We start from the raw sequence: 13,088 nt of genomic DNA, 5'->3' as shown, positions 1-13,088 counted from the left end.
AAGATAACATTCAGTAATGATAGCTAAGGTTACAATTACAATAATACAAGCGGCACTAAAGAATTAGAGCAGTCCAGAGGATTCCTGGATAGAAGAGTGGCTGAACGCTCCTGTATAAGGCCCTATTCACACATCCTGTTCCTGTCCGCAATTGCGGATCCGCAATAATATAGGACCAATGTATTTCAATGGACCTATACACACATCCGTGTTGTGTACTGGGCTGCAATCCGTTCCGCAAAAAAAAAAGGACAGACCCTAGTACGGACAGTAACTGACACATCCAATACAACTCTATGGGGTCTGTATTTTACTGAAGCAATACGGATGCAATACGGATGCAATACGGATGCAATACGGACTGAATTTGCGGATTGTATACTGACTGAAATTTGCGGATTGGAAAAATATACTGACGTGTGAATAGACCCTAAGTCAGGGGTGTACAGCTCTCCTGGGATTTACACCTGTAGGACAATAGATTCTAGGAAAACAAGAAAAATATTGAGCGCCAATAAGCACTATGTAATAGAGACAACAATCCTCAGCTGATTGTGTCTTTTGGTCCCCACCTTAAATCGGCAGCCACTAACCATGGATCTCTATGTGTAATAGCGATGCATGGCTGACAGCTGACGATTGTGTAAGGATGCGTTCACACTAAGGAAAAGAGGAGGAAATTCCGAGCAGAATTCCAGCGTCGGACTCTGTTCGTAATTCCGCCTGCCTCACAGTCTCAATGTTAAATTTAGGGCGCCGGGATGAGAATTTGACATGTCAATTCTTTCAGCGGAGAGCCACAGAGAGCAGAGGTGCCCTGTACTTAACATTGAGACAGTGAAGCAGGCGGAATTCAAGGCGTATACAACTGTATACATTACCTCTTCATTCTCCCAGTGTTCTTCTGCCCTCTGCTCACTTCCCGGAGCCACCACTGTAGCGTCAGAGCGAGTCTCGGAACGGACAGGCAGGAACCGCTACAGCCAGTGATTGGCTTAGCAGCCTGTCAGTTCAGAGACCTGCTCAGAAGCTACAGTGGCGGCTCAGGGAAGCAAGCAGAGGGCAGAAGAACAATGGGAGCATGGAGAGGTAATGTATACAGTTTACGGCAAGGGTTGCACGGACATTGCTAACAAGGTCTGTGCAGCCCTTGCTAAATGATTATAGAGCTGTATATTAGGCTCAGTAAACGATCTAGCAAATGAGCTAGACCCTTTGGGGGACATGTTTTAACGGGCGTACAGGGATTTTTCGGCGGAAAGTGCCGATTTGCGCATTATTTTATTTACAAATCGTCACTTTCCGCCGGGTACGCCGGGGGGGAAGGGGTGTGAAGGGGGCGGAACGGAGGGCGCAGACTCCGCGCAATTCACCATCCGTTCCGCCAAAAGATACGTCGAAAACCTACTCCAGGCCTTAGCTGGCGTAGGTTTTCGGCCGTGCGCACCGGATTTATGTAGAGGCAGTCCGCCTCTACATAAATCGACGTAGCGCCGAAGATGCAGGGACATTTTTAAGTCTGGCGTACAAAACCGTCGGACTTAATAAATGTCCCCCTTTGTCTTTAAAAGCAAGACTGTATCCCCATGGTAATAACACACCTCTTTCAGGTTATGTCAGGTTGCTGGTAGGCATCATTCACACAACGGAATTGAATCATGCACATGTTTGCACATAATTGTTTAATTCCCTGAAAAACTATAGTGCAGGTCCTACTTTGGAACAGATCAGTGGTCAAAATGGATGTGTGGACGATTGAAATCAATCTTTTTTCTGCCAGTGAATTAGGGTCCTGATTCACAGGCAAAAAAAATAAAAATAAATGATGTGTGGATGATGAGGCCTAAGGCTGAGTTCATACGGAGTAAAACTGGCAAAATTCTCCGCTGCAGAATCCTGCCAGCCTCCGTGTCATACTGGTAGTCTATGGGGGGTGGCTAGCAGAGCATAACAGCCACGGCTGGAGCTGTAGAGAGCAGCAGAGAGCGGTGACTAGTCACTGGTGGCTCCCCATCCAGATGACTAGTTGCCTCTACCATCCTTGCATGGCGTAATAAATTATCTTCACCCCCCCCCCCCCCCCCCCCCCCCCTTTGTAACGTTACTGCTGCAGCCGAGGCTGGTACGTTCCACAAGCTGTTCAGTAGATCTATACTGTGCTGCTGGGAATCATATCAGCACAATTGTGCAGGCTGCTTCCCTTTAAGGTAATGTAAAGAGGTCACCAGCTGTCCTCTGCAATGTCCTTGCAGCATACAACTACAACAAGTCTACTGCCAAAATAAACCACACTATGCACACAACCCAGCAAGAAGTTATCCAATGGTGTACGTGTCCAATATTCTTCAATTACTTGTGCAACAGGTCGGTCCTGTAAAGACTAGCAGCAATGTCTGATATAGAAGGTGAAAAGGTGTTTGCTTTGAAAAGTAAATTTGCAGAGAATGTGGTTTGTGTTTCTATCCTGACCGGGGGTCTTCAACACCCAGACCTGTCTGGTAAGTACTGGGTGTCACAGAATTTAAGATTTCATTAAGCACAATGGCTCAGAGTTATTAGTCCAGGCTGAGAACCTTTAACATGGTCCGATTATTGCTCATCATCTGACTGAATACTTTATGCGGCCGTATATATTATCGCTCTCAGCCGCACATCTGCCTGTCTGAACAGTAGGTAATAAATGTGCTGCAAGTCAACTACGAGTTTTGGCCCAAATTACACCAGATTTCTTGTGCAATAGCAATAGTAAATCTACCCCAGGGTGTTAGGGGATTGTGCAAACGCCATTTCCCTTTTTTTTCTTTACAGAATCTATAACCCGGACGCAAACCGCGTTTTCCTCATGTGATACGGAATCACCTATGTGGTTACACACTTATTCTTTCAATGTGACTTAACATTAAAAAAAAAAAAAAAAAAAAAAAAAAAAAAAACCTTCCAGTCCTGTCTATCCAGTCCTATAATTACAGGTGTATTGTACCTTGGCTAATAGACACTGACATTTCAGAAAAGTTACAACTTGTTCACAACTAGTATTTATATATTGTTTCCATTAGTGTTATAGGAGAATGTGAGGAAAGTAAAGTCCCTTCTCCAGGCTTTTGAGAATCCGTCATTACATCCCTTAAAAATAAAGATCATCTCTAAACCCCCCTCTAAAAACCCTAAAACAATGGGAATCAGCTATCCCCTGGAAAAGCGGTTCTCAACCTGGGGGTCGAACGACCGAAACACAGGGGTCCCCTAAAGCAATCTTCAGCTTCCGAGAAGTCGCGCTACCGTCTACAGCAGTGCTATTCAGCTGGAACGCACATCATTATGGATACGCGTTCCAAACTGAATGCCTGCGTGTAAGCGCAGACATGATTGCATCATACGTATGGGGCCTAAGGGGCGGGGGAAGCGGGGGGATGCTCCACAGTGGGCGTGCTTGCGGAGGGTTATCAGTGGGCGGATGCAGCAAGCGCCGGAGGAAAGAAGCCTAGGAGGCAAAGAGGCAGGAGAGCCTGCTGGTGTAAAAAAGGTTAAAGGAGAAGTCTGGTGAAAATTTTTATTTAAGTATTGTATTGCCCCCCAAAAGTTATACAAATCACCAATATACTCTTATTACAGGAAATGCTTATAAAGTGCTTTTTTCCCTGCACTTACTACTGCATCAAGGCTTTACTTCCTGGATAACATGGTGATGTCACAACCCAACTCCCAGAGCTGTGCGGGCTGTGGCTGCTGGAGAGGATGATGACAGGGGGATGCTCAGTGTCCCACCAGTGCCCTGTGTCCCTCAGTGTCCCCCTGCCATCATCCTCTCCAGCATCCCCAGCCCACACAGCTCTGGGAGTCGGGTCGTGACATCACCATTTTATCCAGGAAGTGACACCACCATGTTATCCAGGAAGTGAAGCCTTGATGCAGTAGTAAGTGCAGGGAAAAAGTACCCGTGATAAGTGTATATTGGGGATTTTCCCGTGATAAGTGTATATTGGGGATTTTTATAACTTTTGGGGGGACAAAACAATACTTTAATAAAAATCTTCGCCAGAATTCTCCTTTAATAAAGGTAAAAACAACACACACACCATACACACAATACTGTGTAAGTGTAAGGTGCTTTGTGTGTAATCATTACACAGTACACAAAGCACAGTGTGAACTACATCGGTCTTATACTAGAAGAGACCACTTTAAGATGTAGTTCTCACTATTCCCCAATGTATAATTATTATCTCCCAAATCTCCCACTATTTTCCCATATTCTGAATGAGGAAACTGCTGAAATCAGCAGTTTCCGGCATTGAATCTGCCTCATATTGACTTCATTGTGAGTGTGACGGATTTTGTGGAAGAGAGCTCCCGAGAATCTCGGTTTACCACACAATCCACCGCAGCCTCCTGCGGTTTCCAACACATTTCTTCCTCTCCAATTTAAGTCAATGGGAGAACTGTATTGCGGGGTCACGGCATTAGAAAGGTTGAGAACCACTGCTCTAGAAGGAAACAAATTGTCTCTAGCGCCACCTATAGCCAACTACCCTGCATGTCCAACCTATTACAGAACCTTAAATCTTGTTGAATCTATAAAGTGATGCCTTTTATAGGACAGGTTCCCCTATGACATTTCTAAATCGAATTCCTTCTCACTGTATCTAAGTGACAATCGCTGCTTGTCTGGGACTAGAAAAATGATCCCATCACATAATCCTCAGTCACCAGAATAAAAATGATAGTATGTACATCTCGCCACACAGACATGTATAATAGCCACATTATACAATGCAGTCTTTGGGGCAGACAGGTCTCATCATTGTTCACTTGTAGCCATAACATAGACATAAACGAACATAAAGTAAAACCTTCTGCAAGGTCCCCAGAGGCATATGAGTAAGCTGTACAGGTAATAGGCACTCACCCCTGCCTGTATGATGATGTGTTATCACTTAATAACCGCAAAAACAAGAAAAGCCAGTGACAGAGAAACCACCACAAAATACATATAGGTGTTATTATAACAAGGACTGTGTGCTCCATACAGTATTTCCATATGTAAATCTGACTAACCTCACCTCTCACGTACAACTATGGCCATGTCTGCTGGGAGACACCCAATGGCCAGAGGCACAGTATACCGCAGTGTGTGTGAAATGACAGTATATAAGTTTATTAAACTAGTCTTCCTCATGCACCCACTGAGCTCCACAGCTTGGCCATTGTGCTGCTGCCTGCCGCAGATAACAATACACTGGAGTGGGTCCCTATCGCTGACATCTGACACACGCCTAGTTACAAAGTAGTAAGCGTACGCCATCCTAAATCATGGTGTCAGGAGATAAGGCGGCCGTCTGCCGCTCAGCTGGAAGGATCTGCTCCAATATCAGGTTTAAGGCACTGAATGTATACAGTTGTTTGCCTACATAGGTGCTTTTTGCGTCATTGATGACCATGAAAAAAAAAAATGGGACATTCACAGAAACTGTTTAGCTATTGGCATGCTGGCTTGTAGAGTGACATATATGCTGAGACTAGAGCCTAAGCGGACGTGGTGCAGACATATATAAGCTGAAGGAGTACCCACACCTGACCAGTATGTGCAGGCGGTAAACCAGGGATGGGGAACCTTCGCCCTCCAGCTGTTGCAACACTACAATTCCCATGATGCATGATGGGAATTGTAGTTTTGCAACAGCTGGAGGCACGAAGCTTCCCCTTCTCTGCTGTAAAAACCAACAGCTGACATTGCTCTTTGGGCCAGTTAACACTGAGCAAGATCGTCGGAATTCCGCGGCGGCCATTTCCGCTGCAGAATCCCGCCGTACGCGGTGTGCTGCTGTAAGTAAATGGAGAGGGTGTGCGCTCGTCCGCTCCCTCTCCACTCCGCTCAAAGAAGTAACATGTTAGGCTACGTTCACACGTAGCAAAACTAGCGGAATTCCACTAGCCTCCCTCTCATAATGGGAGTCTATGGGAGGCGCGCGCTGCTGCTCTCCCTGCGCTGAAGAATGAACATGTTCACTCTTCAGCGCGGAGAGACGCTGTGAGAACAGCAGCGCGCGCCTCCCATAGACTCCCATTATGAGAGGAAGGCTAACGGAAATCCGACGATCTTGCTCATTGTGAACTGGCCCTTAATGGCCAGAACTGGAGATAACTCTGGAGCCGGCAACTTGAACTCCTTAGATGTGATCATTACCATTGAAGGAGATGAATCGTTTCAACCGAGGTGCCCCAAAGTCAGATAAGTACCCCAGGTCTGCCCACATTTACTCATTATGGATTTACTTAATGCATTTGCTAGAAGTGTGTTCCAAACACCTACTACTCTTTTGAAAAACACCCACATAAACATACAGAGGGGGATTTATCAAACATGGTGTAAAGTGAAACTGGCTCAGTTGCCCCTAGCAACCAGTGAGATTCCACCTTACATTTTCCAAAGTCTCTGTAAAGAATGAAAAGTGGAATCTGATTGGTTGCTAGGGGCAACTGAGCCAGTTTCACTTTACACCATGTTGGACACATCTCCCCTAAAATGTATACACTGGATGTAAAATACACCCATTGTTAAAATCTAGCTTTTATATTAAACCTTTTCAAAGAATGTTTGTTGATGTATTACCTAGTTTTTAATTTTATACTGTATATTTCAAAATCCTGAAAGTCTTGTAGTTTCCATTCTGGCCACAAGGCCTAAAACTAAGCTGAGACTTCCTGTTCTGCACATTCCCCAGCAGTGCCTCCTTATCACAGACAGGGGCACAGTGAACAGTGTATAGATAACAATAGCTATTGCTTACACCCCCTCTCTGTAGAATGACCTCTATAAATGTCATTAAGCATGCCCAGAAGTCTCTCATATTCATCTGGATGAGGCAGGTCCTGTCTATTGTGCCTATAGTCCATAGGCCTTGCTGTCAAGTATCTCATGCAGGATGGCAGCCTCCATAATGTATAACACAAAAAAAAAATCAAGATTTATCTTCTAAGAGTATAAAAGGCTTCTGTGTCTCAGACTTGTCTACCCTTATGCAAACCAAGTCCAATTCGGATCTGTTTCAGTATGCAAACACTGACACTTTGCATGGCACTTTACAACCACTAATGGTTTGATACATCTCATCAGATACTGCGGTAATGTTCTGCAGCTTATAATGAGACCTGATAGAATTACATTATGGAAATGTTGTTGATGTTTTTAGATTTCTTACAAGTCATACAAGCACACTACTGGTCCATTTTTAAGGGGCACTCTGGGGTCATTGCTCTTTTTAAGACAAATAGAGTTTCATTGTCGTTTATAAAAACTTTTGATCGGTCCAGGTCAGTGTGTTCAGATCCATACCGATCTTGAGAACCAGCCAGGAGAAGACTGTGTTAAAGGGTTTATCCAGCGCTACAAAAACATGGCCACTTTCCCCCTAGTGTTGTCTGCAGTTTGGGTGGGGTTTTGAAACTCAGTTCCATTGAAGTAAATTGAGCTTAATTGCAAACCACACCTGAACTGGAGACAACAATAGGGAGAAAAGTGGCCATGTTTTTGTAGCGCTGGATAACTCCTTTAAGGTGGTCCTCTCCCGGACCTAAGTCACATGATGAGTCAGGCTTTAATGTAAGTCTATCGAGCCAGACCCTCACTGACAGAGCAGGGAGTGGACCTCTCCCTGATCTTTCTCGTGATCAATATGGGTCTGAACACTAAGACCCAGACCAATCAAAACTTCTGATAAGTCTCTATGACATGTCAAAACACATTATTCTTACATTTATCTGCAGGGTGGGTGATAAAAGTCCCCCACCAACCACAACAATGGAGGTCATATGTCAGCTGAGTGAATGGAGCACCAGCACGCATGCTTGGCCTGCACTCCATTGAAAGTCTGATCGCCAGGACACCCACCGATCCTGAGGGTTATCCAGGCTTAGAATAACATGGAGACTTTCTTCCAGCACCTCTCCTCTCCTCAGTTTTGCAGCTCATTTCTACTGAAGTGAATAGACCTGAACTGTAATACCACATACAACCTGAGAAAAAGGGGTGGTGCTGTTTCTGCAACAAAGTATCTGTGCTTTTTCTAATCCTGTATTCATATCTGCATCATAGGTTCTGTCAAATTTTTGCATCAAATTTTTGCATCAAAACAGTGTAAGTCATGTCCTGTTGTCAGTAAGGTTCATCATGCAACAGATCCATCACAGCAGTGGTGTGAACAGAACCTAAAGCCAGCAGTGAAGTGTTCAGCATACAGCAAGCTGAGAGAAGAGACAACAGGTCACACACAGAAGGGAGGTTTTCTGTAACCACTGGACATAACTTGTACAGATGGATGTGTTTTACTACTTCTGCACAAGGGCATGAAATATAACATTTCCTCACAGATTCCATCCACACAGAACGATGTGCGGCATCACCCAGTGTCACTTCTGCTGAAGACACCAGCGCACATGATAGCTGAGGATGAGGAAGATTATCCTGCACATTCATCTGTACAGGTTCTTAGTGTAAGAGATAAGGAGCCGGGCAGATTAATGATATCACAGCAATGCTCGGATTAATAGGGACTTATTGCCCTTAGCACCACTGACATGATAATGTGCAACGTCTTAAGTACAGGGTCCTTGTTACCATTAGGACAGCCATACTCTCCTACCCCACACTTTTTCTTGTGAAGCTTTAAGACTTTACTATTATTATTGCTAACTAAAGAAGTTTTTTTCCTACCTCTCCAGATGCCAAAAGCCACAGAAGATAGGTAGCATTGACCTACCAGAGCCACCCCGGCACCATCCACATTGATCACACGATATTGGAGGGCTTCAGGTTTCCACATCTTTGACATTGGGGGGCTGCTTAGTTGGCAATGTAGTCATTAATTTACATACTGCGCACAAAACAGGGACGGAGGATCTGACAGGTTCTTTTAAAGGGGTTATACAGCGCTACAAAAACATGGCCACTTTTCCCCCTCTCTTGTCTCCAGTTTAGGTGTGGTTTGCAATTAAACTCCATTTACTTCAATGGAACTGAGTTTGAAACCCCACCCAATCTGGAAACAAGAGAGGGGGAAAAGTGGCCATGTTTTTGTAGCGCTTGATAACCTCTTAAGTCTTCAGACTACCAGACCCAAAATTTATTGTTCATGATAATCTTTTATCTCTGAGGTACTTGGACACGGCTGCACGCTACAGAGCGAGCAACGACCCAGCTCCCCATACCACTACAAATGGAGGAAGTGATAAGAATACATGATGATTCCGGCACACCGCCACACAACGGCTTTACTGTGGGCAACCCCAACATTCCCAAGTAGCTTATCAATCAATTCTGGAGTGGCGTGCTACAAGTAGTAGTTATGGCCATCTACACCAACCGCACATTGTGCTCAGCAGTGAGGAGTGGAAGACAAGAGTGACATGAAATCCAACATGTCCATGCGTCCCCCAACATCTGCAACGGAGGGTCTACAGTCAGGAAGCCCCTATATGCCTTAATGTATCCTCCTGCTTGATCTGACATTAGAAGGTGAGCAATGCTGCTGGCCATTGATGCTTAAAGGGATGTTTGGTGTCTGGGAGGGGGCGGTGCAGAATACTGCATACTATTGTACCTTACAGTCTGAATCATAGGACAGACCTTATATTGCTTTATTATGTAATATATGCATTATTTCTCGTAGTCCTACATCTATTTTGTTTTTAATATGTATTTGTATGTTTTTTGATGGGACATGAGGTCAGAGGTTACAGGAGGTGCGGCTAATTTTTTTTTATATACCTTTCTCCTTTGGCAACAAGGGAGATTATGCATAAAGACCAAAAGGTCAGAAATGCGTCAGTCTATAGAGTGTCAGCGACACTCTATAAATGGCTCAGGTTTTGCATGCTGCCGGGGAACGAACATTTTATTGTGAGACCTGAAGTCTCTCCTGGATCTCGGTCTATGGAGCCTGGTACAGACAGCGATGGCGGAGCAACACACACACAGGAGGAAAATGGGTAAGAGACATTGTCTATTCTGGAGGATACGTAGAAGATGATAAAGGGAGCAGGACTGGATGAGACGGATGCTCCTGAAGCCGTCTGGAGATTATGGGAGTTGTAACAGATGGAGAACCACATATTGGGAACATTGTTATCCATATGGCTTCACAGATATGTCTATGCCTTGGCTCAGTATCTGTGGCCCTCCACTGACTGGTAGACTACAACTTGCAGAACACAGCTTCAGACATTCAAAGCATGCTGAGAGTTGTAGTCTTTCCAAATTCAGTGTGCACCATCAGGCTCCATGGAATACACTGAAATCCTTCTTTTCTGATATAGCTGGCTTTTAGGGTAGCTTCACACGAACCACATAGCAGCGGATTTTCTGCTGCGGATCCGCAGCAGATTTGACTAAATGTATGAACGCAGCATCAAATCCGCACTGTCAAGTCTGCTTCGGATCCGATTTGATGGTGCAGATTTGATGCTGTGTTCATTCATTTAGTCAAATCCGCTGCAGTTCGGTACGTGTGAAGCTACCCTGACAGTATAAAGTTATAGCTACAAATAGGCAACCACAATGGCAGGAATAAACAAAGTGTGAAATGTGTTCCGTGAAAACACCTTAACAAAATGAATTAACCTTTTCATAATTCACTAATAAATCAAACTGGTTTCCACTCCTAGAACATGGGTAATCTGTGTGTAAAGATTATTTATTCATTGTAGATGAATTCATGGGAATGGTTCACAGCTCAGTATGTACACATTTTATCTTTACTGTATCTTTATTGGAATTGTAAGGTTTCCGTGTTGTAGTTCAGCGAATTGTGCGCCAAAAATATGAACCCTGGTTGATTATGACCAGGAAATGTTTTTAAGCATTAGGTCCCAACCCTTTTTGGTTTGTTGGAAAAATTACATTTTACAGGTGAAAACGTTTGAACTGTATGGTGAAAATGAAACTCACTATCATCTTGCAGGGTTTGGTTTCAGTTTTCACTAGTGAAAACATCTTGTTTAGTTCCCACACTGTAGTTGTGGCAAATATATGTAAGGCCGGGTTTACATTCATCCGGCTGCAGAGTTTGAAAAGTTAAGTTTATGAACTGATCACATTCATTTCAGTGGGACAGTTTAAAGCAGGGGTGTCAAACCCAGGCCCTCCAGCTGTTGCAAAACTACAATTCCCATCATGCCTGAACAGCCAAAGCTTGAGCTGTCCAAGCATGATGGGAATTGTAGTTGTGTAACAGCTGGAGGGCCCGAGTTTGAGACCTGTGGTTTAAAGCATCCAGTGTGCTAAGAGTGCTGCCGGATCAGCGGACAAACCAAACGTCAGAATGTGTCTTGCAGCGTTCCACCATCCGGCCTGCCCGTTGATGGAAAAAAAAAACATAGAAAGCCGTATGACAACTGCTGCCTTTTTGGCATCACTTGTGTACGGTTTCTGAAAAAAAAAAAAACCTAGCAGATGTGAGTGATGTAAACCCAGTCTAAGCCCCCTCCCCATGTTTCTGTACCAAGTAGACCTCAAGATTCACTGAAGTTACAGCAGATGGCCATCTCACTGAATCCCAGGATACACAGGTCTATACAGGTGTCATCAGAGTTTATATGCCTCATCCACAGATGATATCTGCACAGCAAAACAAAACAATGCACACACTCCATCCCACAGGATCATATCTCCAGGAGAGGATTTTAAAGGTGTTATCCAGCGCTACACAAAAATAGCCACTTTCTTCCAGAGACAGCCCCACTCTTGCCTCCACTTTGGGTGCAGGTTCTGAAACTCAGTTCCATTGAAGTTAAAGGGGTTATCCAGCGCTACAAAAACATGGCCACTTTTCCCCCTACTGTTGTCTCCAGTTCAGGTGTGGTTTGCAATTAAGCTCCATTTACTTCAATGGAACTGAGTTTCAAAACCCCACCCAAACTGGAGACAACAGTAGGGGAAAAGTGGCCATGTTTTTGTAGTGCTGGATAACCCCTTTAATTGCAAACCACACCTGAACTGGAGACAAAAGTCATCCTTACTCTGGAAGAAGGTGGTCATGTTTTTGTAGCACCTTTAACGCTACTACTTGTACCACATAGCGAGGAGCCTGACACCAGGAAATCAAAATCTAGTGATATTGGGTGAGTGCAGTCAGACCAGTAAAGGTTTCCTATAGTTCTAACCATGGCAATCCCTCTTAAAAGGATACATATTCTTATGACATATCAGAAGCTTTTATTGCTGGGGGCCCAGGTGCTGAGACCACCACCAATTGCTAAAAGGAAGGAAGAAATGCCCTCAGCTGAGCTATAGTCCCATTAGTAATGGATAGGAACTCTTGCAGACATCCTGCGTACACCTCTAGCGCCACATTCTGGAAGATGCATGTAAACAGTACAGACTTTGCTAGTGCATTCAATAAGAAAACACATGAGAGAGATATTTTGAGACATAAAACGGGTGCTTAGGTCTCAAAATACAAGACATAAAACTAAATGAGTGAACACTTGCATGCTGACCAGACAAGTAAATTGCCGGATGGTACATAAGTGGGTGGGTCTGCGTTCCTCCACTCTTCCTAACTGAAGTCGTCCTAGGTTCCCCTTTATATGATGTTTGGTTTTCTGTATAATGTGACGCTCCACCTTCTGTAACTCAGCACTTTTCAACTCTCAACTGCTCACAGTTCCATATAGGAGACAAGGAGAAGAGGTGAAGAGGATATCCAGACTATAAAATGGCTTCCCCTCAAAATAGGCCTTATATATAAGCTAAGCGGGGGTCTGACTGCTGGCCATCAGAGGGAACCTGACTAATGTTTACATGGGCCAAAGCCTGGTTCACACTTGCAGCTGTCAGACTATCTATAGCGGTGGAGCAAAGCATCGCAGTATAAGGGTACAAACACACACAGCAGATACGCAGCAGATTTGATACCGTGTTCAGTTATTTAGATCTAATCTGCTGCATATCGCAGCAGTAAATACGCAGCGTATAAGCCGTGTGTGTTTGTACCCTAATGCAGTTTTTTTTCTTATAGCTGCAACTTCTTTGCAGAAAGCAAGTGCAAAGCCTGGTCTGTGGTCAATGAAAATCCAGGAGAGGCTGCAGCACT

The 13,088-nt window shown here is 44.3% G+C and overlaps 1 protein-coding gene across 1 annotated transcript in view; it reads right to left on the bottom strand.

Annotated features, from left to right (window-relative positions):
• GIGYF2 (GRB10 interacting GYF protein 2) overlaps positions 1-13,088 on the bottom strand; it is an 85,748-nt gene that overhangs the window by 71,353 nt on the left and 1,307 nt on the right. The window lies entirely within an intron of this gene.

This window comes from Dendropsophus ebraccatus, chromosome 6 (assembly GCF_027789765.1).
Source record: "Dendropsophus ebraccatus isolate aDenEbr1 chromosome 6, aDenEbr1.pat, whole genome shotgun sequence".
NCBI classification, from domain to species: Eukaryota; Metazoa; Chordata; class Amphibia; order Anura; family Hylidae; genus Dendropsophus; species Dendropsophus ebraccatus.
The sequence above is the reverse complement of the archived record's forward strand: the minus strand, read 5'-3'. Positions and strand labels throughout refer to the sequence as shown.